The sequence below is a fragment of the Zootoca vivipara genome, chromosome 7 (assembly GCF_963506605.1).
Source record: "Zootoca vivipara chromosome 7, rZooViv1.1, whole genome shotgun sequence".
Classification (NCBI taxonomy): domain Eukaryota; kingdom Metazoa; phylum Chordata; class Lepidosauria; order Squamata; family Lacertidae; genus Zootoca; species Zootoca vivipara.
Genome location: NC_083282.1, coordinates 58,019,022 through 58,042,666, shown reverse-complemented (window position 1 = coordinate 58,042,666; position 23,645 = coordinate 58,019,022). Strand labels below are relative to the sequence as shown.

Here is a 23,645-nt window from a genome sequence, read left to right as displayed (position 1 = left end):
CTGCTTGCTTCCGTTTTCTTTTCTGCAAAGTGGGCAGGGCAAGGTCTGATTCTGATCAATGTTTCAAACTGTATTTCTTTAACAAGGAATACCTCCAAGTCCTTACCGAGACCATAATTCTCCCTTGTAGGCCTGGGATTGTTCCATTGCAATAAGACTCCACCGTTTTTGTGAAGTACACTGAGACATGATAGAACATATCAGGGGAGTGCAACAACTATGCATTTTTAAAATTGGTGCCATCTAAGCAAACAGCTGGACATGATTCTGAATGGTGTTATTTTTGGTAGTGGTCCATTGTGATGCATCTGTATTTTGCTATTCTTCTTTGAGAAGGCAGAAGATACAAACAAAAATGGGCGTGAGGAAGAAACACATTTTTAAAACCTCTGTATTAAAACTACACGTCATTACTCAAAACTGTTTGTGGTGTCTGCATGTGTTGCTTTCACCGCAGCTAACAGCAGAAGAATATAGATGGCGGCAACTGCACTCCTGGTCATTTTGTTGCTGGCAGAGTAGATTCAGTGCTTGCAGCACTGCTGCTGTTAATTTCCACGTCGTATCAAAACAGTATTGGGTTTTGTGTCAGGAGCTTTGCTGATGCTATGAGGAGAATAAAGTCTTCTTGAAAATTTCGTTTATCGCTTTTCTCTCTCTCTTGGTTTCTTAAGAGAGCACGTAAAAAAACAACACCCTTCTGCTTATAGAACTTGGTTTCCCCGACCCTTTGAGCCCCTCCCTTGCAAAAAAAAAAAAAAAACACAGTTCCACTTTGCAATTTTTTAATCCAGCGCTCAGGAGTGTTTTGCAGTGGTTTGGGTGTGGCCTTTGTTGACTATTTCCACCAGCCTTGTCAAGGGTAAGAAAAAGAAGGTTGGGTTTCTGTTGTGGTTGTGTTGATAATGGAAAAGAATAAACTTGAAACTGTTTATTAAGAGGGCCACATATAAAGTACAAGTGTCCTTGTATTAAAGATGACAATGTTTCTGAATAGGGTAAGTTCGTTGCCTTTTTTATTTTTTATTTTTTAAAGTAGCTTGATTTTTAAAAGAAATCTCTCTTAGCACGACTGCTTCCCCTCACAGAATTGCTTGCCTGAACAGGGGCAATGCCACGCAGCTGCTTGGGTGGCCATTTTGCTGCACCACCATCTACCACTAGCATATTCCAGATCCCCAGATTATATTTTACTTGTGGTTCTGAGACATACGCCCAGAACCAACATCTTTATTTTGTTACCAGCCATTCCTTCTGCAACAGTCTGAACTCAAATGTGAATTCAAAAGCAATGTGAAACCCTAAATTATGGTCAGAATCAGATACGTGTTTTACCAAAAAAAACACCTATAATTGCTTGAAACTAAGTTAATTGGGAGTATTCTAATGATTCACTCCATCGTGTTGCATATATGCATCCTGCAGTCTCTTGAACTTTCTTTTGCAGCATTGTATGTTTACTTGCCAGAGAAATAGGATACTAAATTTAGAAGGTGCATGAATTCCACTCCAGGTGCAATCATATGTAATGATCTATCCCAAATTATTTAGTTGAGTCACATTGGAACACCCTGTTTGGTCTGACTTGTACAACAATGAAGTCCAGGTGGTAGGATGAGACCCACCAGGGGATAATGGGAACTCTCTGGGTAGTTCATTAGCCTGCTTGTAGTTTGAACTGGCAATAATATAGTGCAGGGAATAGCAATAATGTAGCACATGGAATAGTAAATAAGGAAGGATTTCTAGGCTTACATTTGGATGAAAACAATGACTTTTTTTTAAAAAAAAAAACCAAGCCAATACTTAGAAAACCATATAGAAAACATTGTTGTTGAATAAATGGATGTCCTGATGTCAGGTCCCCAAAATATTGAGCAATTAACTCCAGGTAGTCACTCTTTCACAAATTATGCGGGTGTGGACGTATGTGCATTGATACCTGTTTTCTTGTCAAGACGGCAGTGCATCTTAAATCCTGCTTTTCTCTGTGGCTGCCTTTATCATAGCATTATTGGTAGTTTCTGCCATAGTAGCAGCAGTATATATGGAGAGAGAGAGAGAGAGAGAGAGAGAGAGAGAGAGAGAGAGAGAGAGGAAGAAAAAATGCACTAGCCCTCACTTTCGTTTTGGTACTTTCCTTGCCCTTCCAAAGAAGCAGACAGACTCTTGGGTCTGGCAGACTTTATCTTCCCATGTAGTTGCTGCTACTATTTTTCACAGTTTTTGCAAATCTAAGGACCTGATATATTGCCTCTGCTACCTTTTAATGGTTGTTGGTGGCAAGATGTCCTCTGTAGTCCATGGTCTGCATGCTAAAATCTGACCGTGTAGAGAACTAGCAGTTGAATATGTCTAATCTAAATGCGTCACAACAGCTTTCCTGAGTGTCATTGTTTTGGGGAGTCTTGTCAGGCTACCCATGGCCACTTTTTTGACTCCAGATAATTTCAGATCTACTGCTAAATTGAATGGCAAGCAGGAAGTGTAAAAGTTGATTGCTGTGGCCTTTGACTAATATAACTGGAATAATAGTGCTTGTTTTCTTAATGCCTTCCTTATTTGTTTAGGGACTTAGATTAAACTCTCCTAGAAAGTCTGTTCATGTCTCAAAAACAGGTAAAAATAATATGTGTGCTTCATAGGTGGCCCTGTGTAGTAGACTGTTGTCTTAACTCAGTTAGGGCGTATCCATATGTGGCTGTGGCTCTGGTCCAGACACCTATGACTGTAGCAGAGGATTACATGGTCAGGGCTCAGTTCATGAAGCCATTCATTTCTTCCTTGTGTTGAAGTGTGTTTGAACTTGGGGCAGATATGCCCTTATCCTGTCTCGCAGATGATGCTTTTGACAGTCAGAGGCTCTGCTGGTGTTGCAGATCATGGATTGAGGCCGAAATAATTCATTGTTCATGGTATCAGTGTGAGATAAAAACAACTAAGGCACGGGTGTCAAACACAAGGCCCGGGGGCCAAATCCGGCCCGCCAGACCTCATCATGTGGCCCGCCGAGCGCCCCAGCCAGCGGGACCCAGCAGCGGGACCTTGCTGCTGAAGCGCCGCGCCGACAAAGCGCCGACAAACAGCTGGGGCCTGGGGGGAGTAGAAAGGCGGCTGGAGCAGCGCTGCATGGAGCACCCCAAGCCACAGCAGGAGAAGGAGGAGGCAGCTTGCCGGGTCAGCGCCCAGCAGCGCCGCACGGAGAGTCCCGAGCCTCTGCGACACAGCAGTTCTCTATAGCACTTTGAATCCTCCTCCTCCTGCCATGGCTCGGCGCCTGGAAACGGCGGCTGCTGCTGCTGAAGCACAGACAAAGCACCCAGCAGCGCCGCGTGGAGGAGCAGGAGGATTCAAAGTGCTACAGAGCACTGCTGCGTCCCAGAGGCTCGGGACTCTCCGTACGGCGCTGCCGGGCACCGACCCAGCAAGCCTCCTCCTCTTCTTGCCTCTCCTCCTCCTCCTCCTGCCGCGGCTCAGCCTCATAAACGTGAGCTCAGCGGCGGCTCAGCTTCACGAACGTGCAACTCTGAGGCTTTACGCACTTCTCCTAAAATGGACACCCGCTGCCTCACGCTGCACGGGAAATGCTTTTTGCCCCTGGGTCCCTACGCGCTCTTTTCTGGCGCTGAATCAAGGCGGAGACCCCCCCTTCCCTTTCTTTCTTCCTCTCTCTCGTTCTTATTCTTTCTTTCCCTCTTCTTCCTTCTTTATCTCTGTCTTCTCTCCCTCTTTCTTTTTCTTTCCTTCTTTATTCCTTCTTTCCTACTCTTCTTTCTCTCCCCTCTTTCCTTCCTTCCTCTCTCCCTCCCACTCCCTCTTTTCTTCCTTCCTTCCTTCCTTCCTTCCTTCCTTCCTCCCCTCCCTCTCCCTCTCCCTCTCCCTCTCCCTCTCCCTCTCCTCAGAAACATAGGATGCTGCTTTATACTTCTGGCCCTTAAACCCTGGAGAGCAGCTCCAGTGAGTCAACCTCAGCCAGTCCCTTTGGTGAAGGGTGGTGGCTCACTGGCAGAACATCTGTCCTGCATGCAGAAGGACCCCAGCATCTCCAGGTACTAGTAGCTCTGCAAAGGTCCTGCATGAAACCCTAACGAGCCTCCACCACCCAGTGCAGTTACCAAAAATCATTTTTCAATAAATTGTACAATAATTGTACATTTGAATATCTTGCCATTATTCTGACTATGTTTCTGCTTTCAGAGCTAGTTATTACTTACATTATTACAAAAAACAGTAATAATTGAATGCAGTGACAATAATTTATGATAATAAAGAGTGGACACATAGTCCTACAGATACAACCGGCCCTTTGAGGGTGACCAAACTGCTGATGCGGCCCCCGATGAATTTGAGTTTGACACCCCTGAACTAAGGGGATTTTTCATGACCCATATGTTTAGTTTTCGATTAATAAGTAAATAAATCAGATTTCTTTTATAATTTTGAAAAATAAAAATAACAGGTCTCCAAAGAACCATTTCTGTGTGCGTGAGAGATACTGCAACCTTCTGATTCCTGTAAAGAAGACCTTGTATTCTACATGGAGGACAGTTCTTGAAACGGAGTAATGGGGTTGGAAGAAGAAGAAGAAGAAGAAGAAGAAGAAGAAGAAGAAGAAGAAGAAGAAGAAGAAGAAGAAGAAGAAGAAGAAGAAGACGACCTCACACGGCATGTTCAAGTCCTTGTGTGTACCTAAAGTAGCTCTTTAGATCCTGGCTAACCAGTTTTGATCTTTTTCTCACAGTTGGCTTCCTTCATACGTGGCATGTATGCATTTTTAAACAGTCTTGTGTGTGATGTGTAAGGAAGTACATCTGTGCTACAGAGTAGAAGGGGAGTGGAAACCACACTGTGCCATTGCCCTCTTTACACTGAAAATGGTAACTCCCCAAGTGGACTGTACCACTCTAGGCAGTGCCTACCTCCTTTTGTGCTTGTGCCTTGTGGTATGGGGTAAAGAAGAGTAACTTTCTTTAACTCCCACTGCTTTCATATTTCTAGGGGAGTAGTATTTGATACAGTGAGGATTTCAGTGCGACAGTCAGAGGAGATCCGATTGCTGTGGCGTGTAGCATTGGATCACCAGGGCTTCTCCCACTTCACTCTCATTCACCCTGCAGCCAAAGTTTCAAAAATGTGTTCCACGGATGTTTCAAAATCTGTGACAAATTTTTAAAAGGGATAGTTTTCTTTGCACTGGGCCAGGAGGGTGGGGAGTGGCATGCTGTGTGCACCAGCAGGGCTAGTATCAGAGGTCAAGGTCATTGGGCATCTGATGAGGGCCACATCCCAACAAGACCCACTGTTGGCTTGCAGTGCCTCCCTATCCTTCCTCTTTGTCCTTGCTGTTTCTGCCCATTTCCCAAGCATGCAAGGCCTGGTAAAAGCACAGTGAGGAAGCTGCTGCCTCCACCCAGTGCAGATCAGACACAGTGCCTCGCCACTGCCAAAAAAGCTGGAACCAACACTGTGCACCAGCAGTAGCCATAATTAATGCTAACCAGGGTGTCCATCTTCACCAGGATTTGAAACTAGGATTTAAAGTGGATTTGCAAACTTCAGTTGTGAGAGAAGCTGGCTAGCATGAGGTAAAGAACCAGCTGTGTGTTATCTTTCATAGGTGATTTAACGAGATGTGGGCTTTCTAGTCAGCAAAGCCCTCCATTCTCTTTGAAGACGGAAACTGCATCTGTTATAGAACATGGTTCAGTTGGAACATTGTCCTAGTGCTGTGTTTTTTAAATTCCTGTTAGGGATGGAAGAAGGCACCACTTTCTGTTCTGCCCTGTTTTCGTCACATGCGGCACTATTTTTGTTGTGCTGCTGTTTGTCTTCTGCCAAAGACAGAAGTTTTTCTATTTGCTGTGGCAAAATTACGTAACCTGCCTAATGTACATAATTAACTATGTAATCTACGTAAATCACGTTGTCGTTACGTTCTTCCATCCCATTTGTTTCAGTGCAAAAGAAACACACTACAAATGGGCGTGGGGAGGCGGGTGGAACATATCATTGGTGGCCAGAAAGCAATAGCAAATATTGATCTTATTTGCTGGATTGATTTCCATTCTAGAAATGATAAATAAATGGACAATTTCTTCTATTTCCATTTTCATCAGAATTTTCCAATATTCCTAGTTGGTATCATACATGGGATCCAAATGCAAAATGTGGTGGGGCACTGCCAACACCTTGCAGTTCCTGGGAGGGGGGGAAAAGAGTCTTGTGACATTGTTCATAGCCCACAAAGGACAGCGAGGGAGGAAAAGGATGCCATCTTTCTTTCTCACCTTTTGAAATCTTCCCTACTTCTTCTTCTTCTTCTTCTTCTTCTTCTTATTATTATTATTATTATTATTATTATTATTATTTTGCAGCATGCATTCTTGCCACCCTAATTCTCACCTTCAGAACAATATAAAATGTTAGAGCATCAAGCAGGCCAATTCCCCACCTCCCTAGTTCCTCCTCACCCACCCACTCAATAGAACTAATGTTTGCGATGTTCTGCAGCTCCTGGAAGCTAACTGATTATTCTCAGTCTTCTGGCCTGGGGAGGAGATGTTTGTAAATTTTCAAACTTTTTTCAAATGCATTTGTGCACATCTGGGAAGTCCCCCTTTCACCACCAAACTGAAAGACATAGTGCCATCAAGTTCAGTATTATCAGAATAAGATAAAGCATAACTTCTTTCTCCCTAAGGAATGTTTTGGTTTTTTAACATTGTCAAGCATGTTGTCTGTCACCACACATTTTAATTTTGGGGGTTTAGCTTTTCCATTTTGGCTTGCTCCAATTGGCTTGTCTATTGGGGTATAAATTCCTTTGTACTGGACCTTTTTCCAAATGCTACCATAGTTCTTGGTGGCTTTTGCAAGGAAGGAGAGGCCTTGCAAAGGACGTCCTTTCTTTTGCTTCTGAAAATGAGGCACTGGGGTGCAGTAGAGCCCTTTTAGCAGCACCACTCTCTGCAATGCAGCAGGTATTCATGACTGCCAACCCTATGGTCCCTTAAATGGTGCAGTGGGAGTAAATAAAACATTTAAGGATGTGCTACATTTCCCCCCCCACCCTATTTCTTATCAGAAGCTGTTTGACAACATTGTTCTCATTGACTTCAACTGATGGTAACTTCTATTACTTCGCGGAAATGTGGCCCTTTGATGAGAGAAAGGGAATTTTAAAATCACGAGTCAGACATTCAAGAATGTGATAAACACTACAGTTTTAAATAAGGAAACATAAATGTGGGGAGTTGGTTTTTTACTTGTGTGCTGTTTCTTCTGTTGATGCCAACTTCCTTTTGCTTTACTTTCCCAGAATTCTTACCTCATGAACAATATTATATCAGATGTCCAACAGACCACAGAATTTTGAGAGAATGATGCCTAATAGCAGGAATTCTGTCTGATCTGGTACATGATGCTTGCCATTCCTTCGTCCCATCAAAACCTGATGTGGTAAGGCACAGGAGTGCACATAAGCTTCTGGTTTTCTGCTGTTTTAAGATTAGATCTTGCTTTTTCAGAGTATGGCACAAATTCTTACAGACCCAAATAGAATTGTTGAAGAATTGAATTCAACATAGAAAGTATGAACAAATGAGATGACATTATTGGCTGTAATTTGTTTACAGTTATTAGCTCCCTTCTTTATTGATGCCCATACTATTCCTTGCAACTAGCATCTCTGAGCACATACTTGATAAATTCATTACCCAGTGAAAACATACTGTTTTTGATTTTTCCCCAACAAAAGTGGGATATAATTTTTAAAATAAAAATATAAAATGGGGTCATGGACACTCCGTTATACTAAGACAGACCATTGGTCCATCTAGCTCAGTACTATCTGCACTGCCTGACTGCAGCTGTCCAGGGAGCCCACCACTGGGGCGTCGTGTGAGCAGAAGGAAAGGCATCTCGGGACCACTTCTTGGATTGAACTAGGCCACAGATAATGCGGAGAAGAAAATACTCCTGGTTGTATAGCAGGTCCCTTTGAGTTTCCTCCCTTCCCAAATTATGTGTGTGTGTATCAACTTGGAATAATTCCCATAAAAGCTCCAGGCAAGTTCCCATCCAGTGGCCTTTACATAGCTGGGAACGTAACTTTTGGAACCGATGGGTGCACTTCTGGTTGGAAACGTTAAACTGCAGTAAAGGGTAAGGAGACGGGCCTAATTTATATCTGGGAATAGGACCAGAACCCTGCAGGAGTCTTCATCCAGCTCCACCCCCCACTGTGCCAGCCTCCTGAGCATGTCCGTAATTGGTCAATTTCACAAGCAGGCTAAATTCAAATTTCTACCTCACAACCTCAGCCAGCGGGGAGAGGTCATGTCATCTCTCGCCAGCTGCTGGAAGCAGAGAAAAGAGCCTGCCGATGGCAGCGAGCCACGCCGCAACTGCCGCCCACGATCCAGGTGAGCAGAATTTCTGGCAGGAGTCTTTCCCATCGCTATCTGGAGACACCAATAGTTGGACCTAGGACCTTTTGAATGGAAAGCATGTGCTCTTCCACTGATCTAGGCCCTTCCCCACATAAAATTAGCTTTCTTGTGAAGTCATTCTTCATTGACCTCTCTATCTTGGTCACGTTGCCAGAGTTTCTTAGGCTCAGTATATAAATGATTAATCTTTAGATTGAACAATTATCCTTACTCTTGCAGATGAAGAAGAGCAGTTTGATTTTCAAATTGTTGTGTTGGCTAAGGCTCCAGAAAAGTAAAGAGACTGCAGAGTGCTTTGAGGAAGAACGTTTTGAGTTACTTGCCTTTGGGCCAAACGGCACATTACTACAGGGCTAGCCAGTGTGGTGTCCTTCAGATGATGTTGGACATAAACTCACAACATCCCTTACCCTTGGCCATGCTGGCTGGGACTCATGGGAGTTGGAATCAAACAATATCTGTAGGGCCCCATGTTGGCTTTTCCTGTGTTACATTATTCATATGGTTTGCTCTTGAGTGCAACATTTTCCTAGCACTCAAGAGCAATTGTATGCCCTGAGCTGGATCAGTACCAGGGAGGGTGTTAACCTTCCCACCCCACCACCACAGTTCCAATAGAAACTGGGCCTAGTATTTGCATGGGGGGAGCTCCATTCACTCCACTGGGAGCCTTTATTCACATGTAAATAGCAGCTACAAAGGAAGCAACATGGCTCAGAACTGTAGCAGGAGAAATGGTTAAAGCCACCTACACATTATGATCCCAATCAAGCTCTCCCCCCTTTCCCTAAGCACTGGCTATTTGTAAAAGCCAAATTGTGAACGCAAGGCTTATTTGTTTCGTCTATACCTGTGGATCTCGTTTTTAACAATTTTGTAACATACACAAATTTAATCAATAATAATACTGTAATATTAAATATTTTGGATAGTGCTGAATGCTGATGACTGAAACAACCGGCAAACAGCCAGTTCTCTCTCTCTCTCTCTCTCTCTCTCTCACACACACACACACACACACTGTGCTTCGAGAATCTGTAACTCAACTTGTGTCCCATAAATGACTAAAGAACTTCACATTCTTATTTTCTGTATAATTGTGCACGTGGGTGCTTCTGCCTAAGTAAAAGTCTGAACTTATTTACAGCACAACTCTGTGCATGCTTACTCAAAGGGAAGACCCATTGTACTTAACAAGGATTATTCCCATGAAAGTGTGCACAGGACTGTAACTTTGTTGTAGTAATGGTCTCATCAGCAAGTCTTTAAAATGTGTGATGGTGAAAAGGGGCAGAAGGAAGCAGAAGACTCTCCATCTCTTCCTTTGTCTGCCCCACCCATGTGTACTTCCAAAGTTTGACTAGTTACAGGTAGGTAGCTGTGTTGGTCTGTCGTAGTATCTGTGTATCTGAAGAAGTGTGCATGCACACGAAAGCTCATACCTATGACAAACTTAGTTGGTCTCTAAGGTGCTACTGGAAGGAATAGTTTGACTAGTCTGTAATGTCAGTGGTGGCTGTTCTATATGCCTTCCTATTCTGTTGAGAATAAAATGATATCACAGAGGCTCCAGTACACGTGAAGCAGTGAGACAGAATCAATATAGAGACTGTGTGGACTGCTGGTATTGGCTTGGGAGATGTGTGTTGGCTGCACTGAAGACAGCAAACTCCAAACATATTGCAGAGGCTTGGGTTGCACTGGTAAGTGAACAAAACCAGTCTTGCCTGCTCTGCTCCTCCTCAAGCAATCTTGGTTATGGAGACTGGCATGCATGTGGTAGAATGAAGGCACATATATGAGAATAATAATAATAATAATAATAATAATATAATATAATATTATTATTTATACCCCTCCCATCTGGCTGGGTTTGTCTGGTGAGGCTGAAACAAACCCCTTTAACTCGTTGATCATTCACATAGTTGTTTAAGGTTATTATTACTATTCCATTTGGGGTTTTGTAGCCTGTGACAATAGGTGGGGAAATACATTCCTCGTGAATAAAGCCTCTTGAGTAAAACAAAAATCCATAGCCAAAGCACATAAAAAGTAATTTCTGTCTTTCAGGAAATCCCTTGGATTTCCCCTTGCCTTGTCTACCACAGAAGTACGGCATCCCTCACCCCCACTGCAACAAAACTTTGCCCTTTCTTTAAAGGATTTCCCCTTTTAAAATTGCACAAAAATGAGATTGAGCCATTTACGTGTATACATAAAAACAGTACAGGACAGAAATTGGTTGACCCGTTCATCCCTATGTGCAGTATACAGGATGGTGAAGACTCTGGTCCTACTTTTGTTTTGAATTGCTTGGGAATGCTACTAGTTTAGGTTCTATTTCTGATGGCAAAATAATCAGATGTTTAGAACTAGCCAGAGGTAATTTTATGATTTGAGTAATATCCCTCCCCACTCTCTCACTATATATAAGGGTCTGGTGACTTCTGTTTCAGTGTATCTGAAGAAGTGTGCATGCACACGAAAGTTCATACCAATTACAAACTTAGTTGGCCTCTAAGGTGCTACTGTAAGGAATTTTTTTATTATGTAATTTTATTGGTTACTGTGGAAAGTTGGAATGTTCTTTGTTACACTGCTACAACGTCTTTTCCTCACCCTTTTCCCCACCTCGTTTAATTACGGTATGCTGTTTTTTATAAATAATTTACTATCTTGTTTCTGTTTTAGAATGTTGCTGCTTCTAGTTCTAGCACAGTTTTGGCTTGTGTTTTAGGTAAGACTGGCTTGTGCCGTATCAGTCTGGTGGTACATGTTTTAAAAGGTTCATGGCAAATTTTTAAGAGGGGATGCCACTTTAAAAATACAAACATGTGTGATAAAGCTAACTATCTGTCAGAATTGGCCCTGAAAGAAATGTGCAGCCTAGCATAGTTAACTAGTTGGTGTAGAGAAAATGGTTGCTGGGTACAGTAGAACTGTATGTCGCTATGACTATAATGGTGTGCTCAGGCCTCAGAGACGGAAAAGAAAGGGGAACAGAAGCGATTGGCAAGTACTGTAGTTTGAAACCAGTGGATTGGTCAGGCTTTGGTGTGGTTGCCTGTTCGTTTTGCAGTGCCGGTTGAATCCCAGGGTACAGCTTTACCCCGCAGGGTCATCCTTTCTGCATTGGATCAGCAGAGTATTTACAAATATCCCAGCTACAGAAGTGAGGTTTATGAACTTAAGCTGTAGAAGCAGTAGTCCCTTCATTATAGATGTCTGCAAAAATCTCTTAGAACCCCCAACTGCAGATGTCTTCAGTATTACCTGCTGGGACAGTTCTTCCACCTTACCTACCCACCAGCAGACTGGAAGTTGCTCCCTGTCTCATTTGTTTCCTGGTTCTCTCCATTTAGAGTGATAGCAAAAAATGCGAGATTCAGTTTTTATTTTACTATTTTTTTTCTTTGCTGTTTCTAACCATTGGCCTAACTTTTCAAGGAGGTACTGGTTGTTTTTGGAGAGCCTCTATAATTTTAAACTCTTCTCAGCTTAAGAAGGTATTGAATTACAGATGGACTTGAATTACAGAGAGTGACAAGTCATCCTCCAGGGGAGGAAACAAAAACATTGCTCCAAGGTTTGTGGAGCTGAGATACTGAAAATGGGGGCAGTGATTAATGACTGATAATTTTAAACCAGGGTCCTTATATAACAGCTGTCAAGTTCTCAAGAACTGGGTCTTACAGACAAGTAACCTTACCTAACATATTTGCCAGTCTCCTGTGGCACATTCAACAACAGGATACAATTGAAGCATTCCTCCGTTAGGCATCGGGAAAAGAGAACATTGGCATAGATACCACTGATTTAAAGAACGGAAGTACTTCATGGTTAAATTATTTACTAGGACATGAAACTCTGAAGTTCAGTTCCTTGCTTTGCTACAGAACCCTTTTGTAGTCCTGGAAATATTAAGCCTCTGTAAAATTGGGATAGTACCATATTTTTTGCTCCATAAGACACACTTTTTTCCTCCTAAAAAGTAAGAGGAAATGTCTGTGTGTCTTAAGGAGCAAATGTGTGGTCCCTTGAGCCGAATTGCCCAGGGGCAAAAGGCAGATTGTGCTTTTTTATTTTTAGAAAGAACTAAAGGCTAACAAGAGGGGGAAAGAGTGTTGAAAGGAACCCGCTCAGCAGCTGATTGCAAGAGATGGGGGAGGGAGATAAGGGAACTAGCTCCCTTCCCGGCCGCCCAGGCCCCTTGCCCAGGCCTCAATTGTTGTCTGCAGAGGGAGGCTGTTTGTTTCCCCCGCGACATGTGACTGGCTAATTAGATTATCTGTCTGGAAACTAAAAAAATTCCTTCAGTAGCACCTTAAAGACCAACTAAGTTTTTATTTTGGTATGAGCTTTCGTGTGCATGCACGAAAGGAAATGTCTGGAAATGTCTGGAAACTGTAGAAATTGGTCCCTTTCCTTTCCTAGAGAAGCTGCAGAACTGTGAGTTGAACCCCATAAAACAGGATTTTTCCCTTTGCAAGAGAAGCTCAACAACTTTGAGCTGATCCTCAAAAAAATGGAGCTTTCCCCCTTTGCAAAAGAAGCTTCCTCAAATATTTAATTGGGGGGGGGGGAAAGGCACCTAAGCCTCTAAGAGTTGGCTGCTATGCCTAGAACAACTCAGGAAAGCAAAATATTATTTTTCTTGTTTTCCTCCTCTAAAAAACTAGGTGCATCCTATGGTCAGATGTGTCCTATGGAGCGAAAAATACAGTAGTGCTTCTCTGCAGTATTTTGTAGTGGTGACTTGTGTGAATGAAAGATGCTGGTCAAGTAGTTCTTACATTTCCACATATACTTAGGGAATATTAGACTAATTCCAGAGCTGAATGGATTTCAGATAGCTTTGTAAAACCAATTGATGGAAAGGGAAAGTCCTATCACCACCTGCTTTAGTTGACTTAATATTACATTTACCGGTAATACCTTTTTTCCATACCTGGAAAAGTACCATGTGCCCTGTAAAATAAATTTTAACATTTGCTATCCCTGCCTTGACATAAAGCAAACTTGGGCAACTGCTTGGAAAGAACAAGCAATCGTTTAAGCCAAGTATAACCAAGGCATGTGGTATGAAACCTCAATTTACTTAGAACATGTATGCTTTGGATACATCACATAAGATAATTATTTGCATAGCCTTTACTGATTACCTGAATCTGGCCAATATATAAATATGCATTTTATGCAAGGGGGGGAGGCAAGTAATACTTTATTATTTAAAAGAGTGAGATTCCTGGAACCAATAGTTTGTGGAATAGAGCTCCTTATAGCATCAATGACCCAAATTTAGTTCTAACTTCAGCAAAGTTTTTGTGGTAGAGTTTTATGAAGTACTAGCTGACCCGGCCACGCATTGCTGTGGTTCTTTCCTGTGATTCCCCCCACTCTGTCCGGACACACGAGTTATCCTGCCCCCTCCTCCCCCCACCCCGGCTCATCCCTAGGGTTGCCAGACTCAATAGAGGACAGGACTTCTGTGCCTTTAATTGCCCTGCTCTCTTTTGAGTCTGGAAACCTTAAAGAGAAACCGGCAGACCCTTTGTTTAATTTCCAAGCAAAGGGTTTTCTGGTTTCTCTTTAAGGTTTCCAGACTCAAAAGAGAGCAGGGCAATTAAAGGCACAGAAGTCCTGTCCTCTATTGAGTCTGGCAACCCTACTCATCCCTGTGACTGCCCCCACCCTGTCCCGACCCATGAGCTATCAAGCCCCCTCCTCCCCACCCCCCCTGTCTGAGCCCTCTGTTGTCCCCGTGGATTGTTGCTCCCTCCCCTCCTGTATTTCCATACCTTGGCCCCCACCCTTGGAGAAGAAACTGTCAGCTTCTGGGTTCTATTTCCCAGCATGTACTTTTGTCTAAGCCCTCGGTTGTCCCTGGGGAGTGTTGGCCCCTCCCCCTGGTATCTTCCTACATTGGCCCCCACCCTTGGAGAAAGGAACTGTCAGTTTCTGGGTTCTATTTCCCAGTATGCACTTTTGTCTGAGCCCTCTGTTGTCTCCGGGGAGTGTTGGCCCCTCTCCATACCTTGGCCCCCGCACACGCATCGTGAACATTTTTATATATTTAGATTAAAATCTGTTGAAATAAGAACGTGAGAAGCAGAAGTTATTATTGTTTAATTTTTTATTTTGGGGTTTTCAATTTTTTTGGTGGGTAGTGTATGATTTGGGCGTTGTGTGTTTTGTGGTGGTTTTTTGGGTTATCTGGATTGTCTAATTTTGGAGTAGGTGTTTTGAATGTAGGATGTGATGTAGTTTGTTTTTTTAAACTGCACTGTTTGTGATGTTTTATTTCTCTAGTTGGGGTTGTCATTTATTTTGGTGTGTAGTGTATGATTTGGGTGTGGGTGGTTGTTACGCTTGTGCTCTGATTCTATTGCTAAGCGGCTCCTCTCCAGCTTTGCTGCTTTCACGGAGGAGGAAAGGAAGGGAAGCCCCTCTCATGCCGGCTTTCCCCACCCCCACCCCACCCCATCAGCGCTCCAGGCTGAGGCCAGGCAGGAAAGAGCAGCCTCCGTTAGTGTAAGCGGCTCCTCTCCAGCTTTGCTGCTTTCACGGAGGAGGGAAGGAAGCCTCCTCTAGTGTAAGCGGCTTCTCTTACCTCAGGAGATGGTTGGCGGGAGGCCAGAAATGTCAGAGAGATTTTTGAGGGTGTGGCAAAAGGGACCAGATGGCAGCGCGGGTTTGGAGGCAGCAGCTTAAATGGCGGGCAGCCGTTTGAGGGGAGGTGTACGCAAATGTCAGAGAGGCTTTTGAGTGTGCGGTGGAAGTGCTCAGATGGCGTCATGGCTTTTGAGACGGCAGCGTGCGATCTGCCTTTCCATTGGATGATGCTGGAGTCTTCAGAGCTTTTGCTAGTGACATCTAATAGGGGCGCCACTTTTTTGCATTTAATCATTATTTTAGGTATGAAAGGTTTGTTTTTTTGAAAATTTATTTATGTCAGATCCCTCCCCGATGGGCATGGAACGATGTGTCCTAATTTGATGCAATTCGGTTCAGTGGTTACGGAGCAAGGCTGTTACATCTGCACACGCAGTGTGAACATTTATATAGATTTAGCTGGATAAACTTTATGCCGTGTAAGTGCGAACACATACATAAGTAGCCACCACTGGTGTATTTATCACTAGTTCTCCATGCTGTAAGGGGCATTTTATCGACATTTTACAGAAGGATAGTGAAGGCTCAGAGAGACAGTGCAACTTACCTCACTCTATGTAGGAAATCCCTTGCATGCAGGCTAGTGCTCAGGCTACTATAGTTCACAATAGCATGAGTTTGTCAGTTGAGAATGTTTTGTTCTCAAATAGGCTTTGATTTAATTTCTCCAGCTTGCCGAGTTGTTCTAAACATTGAGCAGGGGTGAGAGTGGGCGCATTCGAACATTTAGAATGTGCTCTGCTTTTTTAGTGTCTTGTAGTTACCACATATCCCACCTGGTATACAAGGTGAGCTGAGTCTAAGCTTAACAGTTCATTCTTAAACAAAAGGAGTTGACTTATTTTTGTCTTTTAGCATATTTAACTAGGAAGAAATCTTACCATATTTAGTGTAAATTGCTTCTATGTAGGCCCTGTCTAGGATTGTGCTGCATGTAAAAGTTCTTACCCTTATTTTGCTATAATGTAAAATACCCAGGTGGCGTTGTGGGTTAATCCACAGAGTCTAGGGCTTGCTGATCAAAAGGTTGGCGGTTCGAATCCCTGCAACAGGGTGAGCTCCCGTTGCTCGGTCCCAGCTCCTGCCAACCTAGCAGTTCGAAAGCACATCCGAGTGCAAGTAGATAAATAGGGACTGCTCGGCGGGAAGGTAAACGGCGTTTCCGTGCGCTGCTCTGGTTCGCCAGAAGCGGTTTTGTCATGCTGGCCACATGACCCGGAAGCTGTCTGCGGACAAACGCCGGCTCCCTCAGCCTATAGAGCGAGATGAGCGCCGCAACCCCAGAGTCGGACACGACTGGACCTGATGGTCAGGAGCCCCTTTACCTTTTCCTTAAAATACATTTAATATAATTGATAGATGACTAAACTTCTTTGAAGGGTTGTATGTGTTAATGCTGCTGGTTAGGGAAGTTTTTAATGTGTGACATTTTAATGTATTTTAATCTTTGTTGGAAGCCGCCCCGAATGGCTGGGGAAACCCAGCCGGATGGGCAGAGTACAAATAAATTATTATTATTATTATTATTATTATTATTATTATTATTATTATTATATACTATACAGTGTACACTTATTTGGGATGTAATTCCCATAGAACCTGGTGAGACTTCTGCATATGATTGTGCTGCTATAAAACATGATTGCAGCTTTAAAAAAGTCAAGCTTAAATTTCAAACTAAAATGGGAGCAACGGGAAGTCTTTTACGTCTCAGTTGCTCTTTTTTTTTTTTTGGTGCGTTGCATTTCTTTTCAGCCTACATTTCAGCTTGGCATTATTTAGCTTGTGCCCTGAACCGATCCAGTGAACCTGGAGATCAGAAGACTTGGGTCTTTGAAATTTCAGTGGCGCCTTGTGCAAGGCCAAAATTAAAATTGACATGAGTCAGCAGTGTGATGCAGCAGCTAAAAAAGCCAATGCAATTCTGGGCTGCATCAATAGGAGTATAGCATCTAGATCAAGGGAAGTAATAGTACCACTGTATTCTGCTCTGGTCAGACCTCACCTGGAGTATTGTGTCCAGTTCTGGGCACCACAGTTCAAGAAGGATACTGATAAGCTGGAACGTGTCCAGAAGAGGGCAACCAAAATGGTCAAAGGCCTGGAAACAATGCCTTATGAGGAACGGCTTAGGGAGCTGGGTATGTTTAGCCTGGAGAAGAGAAGGTTAAGGGGTGATATGATAACCATGTTCAAATATATAAAAGGATGTCATATAAAGGAGGGAGAAAGGTTGTTTTCTGCTGCTCCAGAGAAGCGGACACGGAGCAACGGATTCAAACTACAAGAAAGAAAATTCCACCTAAACATTAGGAAGAACTTCCTGACAGTAAGAGCTGTTCGGCAGTGGAATTTGCTGCCAAGGAGTGTGGTGGAGTCTCCTTCTTTGGAGGTCTTTAAGCAGAGGCTTGACAGCCATCTGTCAGGAATGCTTTGATGGTGTTTCCTGCTTGGCAGGGGGTTGGACTGGATGGCCCTTGTGGTCTCTTCCAACTCTATGATTCTATGATTCTATGATTCTAAGTGCATGCCCCACCCACCTCCTGTTCTGCTCAATTCACTGCATCATAGTTGTGACAGCCTGCAGTGCCCCCTAGGCTCGGTGCTCAATGCAACAGAACCAAAATCCGCCTCTGTGGAGATGTTATTGAGTCAGCCTGCTGTATACAGTTTCAGAGATGGAATAGATAGTGGGAGTTTGTTTAGTGCAAGAAGGTTAAGCAGATGAACAGAATGGGTTTCTTGGGCTTTGATTCTGAAAAGGGCTAAAACAGGCTCACCTATGAGAAATGCGGGAGTCTATTTCTAATCTTACCATCTCCTAAAGTTATACCTGTCTGATATCAGACTTTGTGCCTTACAAGGTTGAAATGTAAGTGGGAAATTATACACAGTAAAAGAAGGGAAAGCAGGAGAGGCATTTCAATGCCAACTCCAGTGGCAACTCTGAGGGAAAGTTTCTTTACTTTGTGAGCTTCTTTGGCCGCATTCACATAGGTATTCATTTTCTGTTGAGTGAAAGCTCAAATATAATGTGGAAATTAACAATTACGGAAACATCAGGAAAACAGAATAGAACTACCATGTGAATACAGCCTTTGTCTGCATCAGTAGCTGATTTGAACAATAACAGTGCAGTATTCATTTGAGCCCATAAGTGTTGCAAAAACAGGGATGTATGAAGTTTATAAAGAGCTCTCTGATTAGGAGCTGAGTATCATAAGAGACACTGATTTTGGTTTAAAATTACTTACCAGCAAACTGTTGAATAAATAATTGTGACCTCCTTTTAAATAGTGCAAGCAGCTTGTCTCTGAGCAGAAGTGGAAGGCAGACTTGTACACAGGGGCGTAGCCAGGATCAAAACTGGGGGCAGGGCCAAGGCATGGGAGGGGCCACGAAGTGGGAACATGGGCGGGGCTACAGGGCCAGCGGGCCTGACGACATCGTGGCGGTGGCCACCTTGTGCTTCTGGGGCTGGCAGCGTCGGCGGCTACCCTGCTTGGCTGGAGAGGACGGGAGGGTCAGCCAGGCGAGAGGGGGTGGCAGGGTGGGCGAGGGCGAGGCAAGGCACGGCCGCAGTCACAACAGCTCCAAGGCGTTGCTGCATATCAGCATATTTCAACCATGTCGTGGGTTCAAGCCCCACCTTAGGAAAAAATTCCTGCATTGCAGGAGTTTGGACTAGATGACCCTTGTGGTCCCTTCCGACTACAATTCTATGATTCTATTGATATATTACCATAGCATATGCATCATTCTGCTTTCTTGAATTGTCCTACTCCTAGGCATAGCAGCCAACTCCTAGAGGCCTAGATGCCCCCCCCCCCCATTACTGGTAAATGCCGTATTTGAAAGAGTCATCCCCCCATGTTGATGGGCTTTCCATGTGGGGCTTATCTGCCCCCCCCCCCCCCGTATTTTATTAAGGATGGAAGAGGGAGGGTAGGAAGGAAGAAATAGAGAGAGGGATAACTCACATTTGTGGGTGCCTCTGGGTGACGCTGTGATGCTGGAACTCTGCAGCAAGAGGAAGATACCGGTACGCCTGTGCAGGAGCCTTGTAAACAGCTTTCTCTCTGCTTGATTTACAGCAGGCACGTCCAACAGGTAGATACCAGTAGATCACTGGATGTCTGTGGTAGATCACTGCTAGATCACTGGCACCCCTAAAAAAAAGCTCACCCAAAATTTTCCTCCTCCCTAAAAAAAGCTGAACTATGACCTGAAGCCCTAAACAAAAATGGGCCCCCCTCCCTCCTAAAAGAAGCTCAACAAGTTTGACCTAAACCCCCCAAAACAGGGCTTCCCTTCCTTAAAAAAACTCAACAGCTTTGACCTGAACCCCCCAAAAGGGGGTAGATCACTCCCAGTTTTTAACTCTGTGAGTAGATCAGAATCTCTTGGGAGGTGGCCACCCCTGATTTACAGTATACAGATGCAGGAGGGGCAGACTGGAACACCACTGCTTTTTATAAACATCACTGTGTCTATCAAAGCTACAGCCCCCCCTTTCTTATTCACTTCCTTTTAGCCTTGCAGAGCCACCTTAGTCAAATTGAATTCTCTGCACCTCATTAAATCGCCAATAGAACTCTTAATGTGATCCCTGAATGCTCATTAACAACTCCCACTGAAGAACAATAGGGTGAAGTGGTCAGCTATCGAATCTTACATTATTTTTTTGCTTCTGGGGGGGCAGCTGCCCCCTGCCTACGCCTATGCTTGTACATTGTGTTACAGGTCAAGACTTCCATTCTCATTCACTGCAAATCTCATTCCATTGGTTCTAATTTGCTTCCATTTACTTTGAGAGCTTTATGTTCTGGTTGCAGTTAATTTTTTTACATTGCTTCATCTTATAAAAATACACTTAAAATTAAAGTAGTACCGTATTGACCCGAATATAAGCCGCACCCAAATATAAGATGTACCTTTAAAATTGGACGGCGGGGAGAAAAAAAAATACCCGAATATAAGCCGCTCCCTTCCTTCCTGCTCCTGGCTGCATACTGGGCGGGGGGGGAGCCGCGCTGCATTGCCGACGGCCTTTCCCCTTCCTCGCTCTCTCCCTTCCCGGCCTTGGGGGAGAGGACAGGGGACTACGCATGGGGCAGGTGCTGCTTTGATGTGCTCCTGGCGCTGTTTGCCCTGTGCTCCTAGCTGCATACTGTAAGGTCACGAATATAAGCCACACTTTAACTTTTCATGGTCAGAATTTGGGGGGAAAGTGAGGCTTATTTTCAGGCCAATAGGGTATTTTTGGAAGAACAGTGAGAAGGCTGCAAAAATCTACTGTATGAATAAATTATACAAGTACAATATGAATGCATCTTATGTTCCGTTCCAAGGGTTCTGTGTATACATGGAAATTGCATATACTCCAGCTCTTGGAGCCACCCCACAGCTAGTGGGTGGAGAAAGAGATATTCCTTCATACTCTCAGAGCCTGCACATCAAGCAGGCCTTGCCCGCTCAAGCAAGGCAGAGAGCTTAAAAGCTCTTTTCATTCCAGGTAACCAAAGCAGACCTAGCACGAAAAGAGCTTTTAAAGGCTTTTTTATGCTATCTGCTTTGCTTGAGGCCTGCTCAGTATGCTGGTTCTGGGATGCTCGCACGAGATTTTGCAGCAGCTTGCACGGCCCTGCATGATAGATGTGTACAGACAAAAGAAGAAGAAAAACTCGAGAAACTGCTAAAAGGCAGAGGGCTCTTTTAATCTTTGAAAGATGGAAGCTCTGGCCAGTTAGACTTTCCATAATAATATTTGCATTTTAAATATCTAAACAGAAAGCAAATTATCACTTAGTAGTTAAGTTCAATGTGAAAATTGCATTGTAAGCACAGCTGCAACATTTAATTGCTTGATTAATGGGTTACTCAATTTTTAAAATTTATTATAAATGAAATGGCTAGAAATATATGGAATGTCCAAATAATTAAAATTACTGATTTTAGATTGCTCTGCACTTGGTTAATTACCATATCTTAAATCTATTTGTAGTCCTGATTCATATCCAACATAACCATAAGAATATAATCACAATCCACTCATTCGCTAGCCTGTTGTTCATAATTTGTGTTCAAATCTTAGCTTTAAAAAAAAGTATAATTAATAGCTACATTGGGGGGTGGAGAGTCAGATCCTGTAAACTATATTAGAAAGCCAGATTGTAGTAATCAGGGTGGAAATGTTTATAGATACTGTTGCCTATATGGGGTGTACAGGTCACATCAGTATGACTTCTCTGCCCAGAGTAAGATGAGAAACTGTCACCTCTTACTTTCATGTCTTACTATTATAGGAATTAATGGGATGGGAGCAGAGAGTAAACCCTATAGAATGTACCTTAGCCAGAATGGTTACATAGCTGGATGCATATTACCTGCCCAGCAGGTCATAGGAAGCTTCTGATGGAGCCAAGACTTAAATCGGGAGTTGCTAAATCTTGGCCTATTTATATATGGCCTGTGACATTTCCAGTAATAATCCTGGATTCTCATCATACATAGTGCAACCAGAATGCCATCTCTGCCAATTCTCTTTGAGTAATAAAGGCTGGTGGGGAAAACTGGCACTGGGCCATCATGTCCCTAAAATATACCACTGAGGTACTAAGAATGACACACACACACACACACACACACACACACACACACACACACACCATCAAAAATATTGTCTTGCCATTGATACTACATAGGAATAATTCAAACATCACTGCCCCATAAAGATACTATAACTTTTTAATCAGCCCAAGTAATTTATCAAGGTGGCGAATAGGACGTACATGGATGACAATGTTTTTTGCATTTGTTCATGGCCTGTGGATTAAGGGAAGACTGGGGTGAAGCTTGTTGATACATCTGGGTTCGGTGTTCTGTTGTGCCAGAAGTAGCTTAGTCATGCTGGCTTCCTCGACTTGTGAAGCGAGATGAGCACCGCAACCTCAGAGTCATCTGCAACTGGACTTAACTGTCAGGGGTCCTTTTCCTTTTCCTTTATAGTCTGCTCACATTATAATATCAGATCAGTGTACGGAAAAACAGAATGTGAGGTATACATCGAAACTAATATTTAAAATGTTCAACGCTATAGGATGTATCACTGAACAATAATTTAAAATTTCATTCTGAAAGGGAGTAGGTAATTCTAAGTGTCTTAAGGCTTGTTTCTATATTGTGCTAAATGGCTGCCCCATCATGATTTCCACTTGCACAAAGAGACTTCTTCACTCCCACATACACCCCTCGCCCTCCCACGTTTGCTCCAGAATGGATTTGTGGAGTGTGCTGGGAGAGAGGGCAAGTCCTGTTGCACAAGCAGAAATGCTTGTGTTGATGGGATGGTTACTTAGCACTACATTGGCTGCAAGCCTTAAGCATCTGAAAGATTGGATTGGTGGAGCATTCCTTCTCTCTCAATTGTATATATTCCACATTAAAGGGGCCACAGCACTGAAAACTGTACTGCAGGTAGACGTGTTAATTGCAGGAACTCTTGGGACTACCAGGTCGTCTTTTGCAGGGAAGGTAGTGGCTGGGCCAGAGCAGAAGAGGAGAGGTGATATTTTAAGTAGCTTGGTTCCAAGTTGTTTAGGGTTCTGTAAACTAGAAACAACACCTTGAACCTAGCCCAGTAGTATATAGGCAGCTAGTGCTATTGCTTCAACTAATATATTGTAGAAGCTTTGCAGAAACCCAGCAGATGTTTTGCCGAGGTTGTTTGGGCAATTGTTAAGTTTTCTGCACTAATAGTAGCCAATTTTCCAAAGAATCACGTCACAGGGAAACAATCTTTTAGATAAATGAATAATGTTGTGGTAAAGTAGCCAGAATTGGCTGGAGTTTCTTGCATAGAACTACAGTAATCTGGTTTCTGAAGTTAGGCTGTCATGTGTGTTTATTAGTACATCTATTTCAAACAATATATGAAGCTGTGCTGCAAAATGAATATCTTGAATCATAAACAAATCGATGGATGGATTGGTTGAATAGCAGGATAGTATGAATGAGTGGGAGAATCCTAGAGATCTTCAGTGAGAAATTTCAGGCATGCCTGAAAGCTAGGAGGAGCTGGAAGAGCTGATGCCTCAGTCCCATACTGTATTTCTATAGCACATTGTTGGAGTGACTGCTTATTTCAGCTCCTATTGTACATACTTGCTAATGATTAGAAGACAGGGATGTAGCCTGACAGCTGTGCCACAGGAAAGATGAAAGAGCAAAGGAGAAAGTGAGGGTAGGAAGTGTGGTAGAAGTTGGGACATAAAGCAGTAAACAGAGCATAGATTAGACAATGACCAGTCAGAACAATAGAAAATTGGGCTTAGGTGCTTAATTACAGACTGAGTTTAATGGAATCAGAATTAGGATGTGTTCACATTACTGCCTCAGAGCACATAAGTGTTATTTTTCACTGTGTTTCACAGCTCTTCCCCCACCCTCAACTGTTCATATCAGCTTAAGGGCTCAGATGGTTGTGAAGCCGGTTTGAGAAACAAAGCATCAAACATTAGCATC

At 43.3% G+C, this 23,645-nt stretch overlaps 1 long non-coding RNA gene across 8 annotated transcripts in view; it reads left to right on the top strand.

Moving 5' to 3' along the window:
- Positions 1-23,645, top strand: part of LOC132592445 (uncharacterized) — a 69,632-nt gene that overhangs the window by 24,035 nt on the left and 21,952 nt on the right. For 5 of the 8 annotated variants that reach the window (XR_009557922.1, XR_009557919.1, XR_009557920.1 and 2 more), the window contains one exon: positions 4,460-7,458. This is a non-coding gene — a long non-coding RNA (uncharacterized LOC132592445). Of the gene's footprint in view, positions 1-3,439; positions 4,050-4,459; positions 7,459-23,645 lie in introns of those variants that run through there. The other 3 variants (XR_009557925.1, XR_009557921.1, XR_009557924.1) reach the window with 3 other exon arrangements.